General features: G+C 43.4%; 1 non-coding gene across 1 annotated transcript; it reads left to right on the top strand.

Annotated features, from left to right (window-relative positions):
- Positions 1 to 972: 972 nt before the first annotated feature.
- On the top strand, positions 973 to 1,081 carry LOC123343466. The gene has a single exon (XR_006572253.1). It is a non-coding gene; the product is annotated as a U6 spliceosomal RNA (small nuclear RNA).
- The last annotated feature ends 623 nt before the right edge of the window (positions 1,082 to 1,704 follow it).

Raw genomic sequence — 1,704 nt, forward strand, 5'->3', positions numbered from 1 at the left:
TGTTGTTGGCTGTAATATTTTGGACTAATACCATGGTGTATGGTCGGTTTGTTTGTGTACAGCCTGGGCTCACCTTATCACCTGAAAAGGAAAGCTCACCAGAGGTGGGTTAAAGTAGTATAAGGCTCCTACAAGACTGAGGGTTTCTCTCCACTACGGGGAGATAGATGCTGCTGCAATTGATGCAGTGGGGGTCAATTTAGCAGGTCTAGTGAAGACCCACTAAATTGATGGCAGAGCACTATCCGGTCAAGCCCCAGTACTCCAGCTCCCCAAGAAGAGTAAGGGAATTCAGCCAGAGAGCGTCTCCAGTCAACACAGCACAGCGAAGATACTGGGGTAAGCTGACCTAAGCTACGTCGACTCCATCTACATTATTCATGTAGCTGAAGTAGTGTAATTTAGGTCGACTTACCCTGGTAGTGAAGAGAAGCCCTAACACTGATGGAGGCTTCCAACTGACCCACCCAGTCCCCAGAACAGGCAGAGGATGTGTCAGTTAAACACATATCCACCTCCACCCCAAACTCCCAGCACTCTGCCATCATGGCTCCTACTGAGCCCCATTGCAATGTAAATTTGCCCTCTGCTTCCCACCCTCAAGAGTGGTGTCAGAATGTAAACACTGCCTGATCTCCCTGTCACACTGTCTGGAGTAGTTCATGACCGTGAGTGCCAACCTCAGGGCAGACAACCCAAACTGGTTGTATGTTCTATAATTAGATTTCACCAACCCAGTAACAAATGTGAACTCCTGGATCACTGTAACAGTCTTACCATAGAGTCACAGATAGATTGGAATGCCCAAGGCGACTATCTTGCCAGCCAGGCAAGCTGGACTATGTGATGGTTGCTACTCACCAAAGATCACAGAAGGTTTTGGCTTCTCACAGTCTCAAGAGCTCAGCTACATACCGCAGGGCAATTTGTACCTCAGATCTCACACCAAAGACAATGCTTGTAGACAATTCTATAGCAAACTAACTAAAGAAATATTAACTGGTACAAGACAGAGAAGATTACTATGGTCCCTGCACAAGAATAACACACACATTCATTAATTGCTGTGCAGCAGATGTTTTACAAGTTAAAGCAGGCAAACGTATATACACAAATGAGTTACAATCTATGAAAGTTGACTGTCCAAAAGCTGACAGAGGTGCAGCAGTCTATCAGCACTGAATGTCTTTTAGGACTAACCCAGGTTGACCCTGGGGATCTCTGCTTATGTTTCATCGTTCCAGACCTGTGAGAGTCCAAACAGCAAAAGAGATGAAAAATATTCTTGTCCCCTATCTTTATTTCCTTCTTCCAGAATTCAAGCTGATGGGACAAGCCCTTGTGCACATAGCTTCTTCATGTATGTGAAAGGGCAATTAACACATTCTTTGTATTGCAATGTCCCACAATGGCACATTTAGTTTTGATAGCATTGATGAAGATTAGGAGATGACCCCTCCTAACTTGGTTCATAGGTTCAGAGCAAACATTTGTTACAGTCATAAAACAAAAACTTAAATATTGCCTTATAGCATGTGATAAAGATATCATAAGTGATATTAATGCATGCAGCAACTTACAAGCATTTCATAAAGTCTAAACCAGGGGTCGGCAACCTTTCAGAAGTGGTGTGCTGAGTCTTCATTTAATCACTCTAATTTAAGGTTTCACGTGCCAATAATAGATTTTAACATTTTTAGAAGG

Source organism: Mauremys mutica, chromosome 10 (genome assembly GCF_020497125.1).
Source record: "Mauremys mutica isolate MM-2020 ecotype Southern chromosome 10, ASM2049712v1, whole genome shotgun sequence".
Taxonomy (NCBI): domain Eukaryota; kingdom Metazoa; phylum Chordata; order Testudines; family Geoemydidae; genus Mauremys; species Mauremys mutica.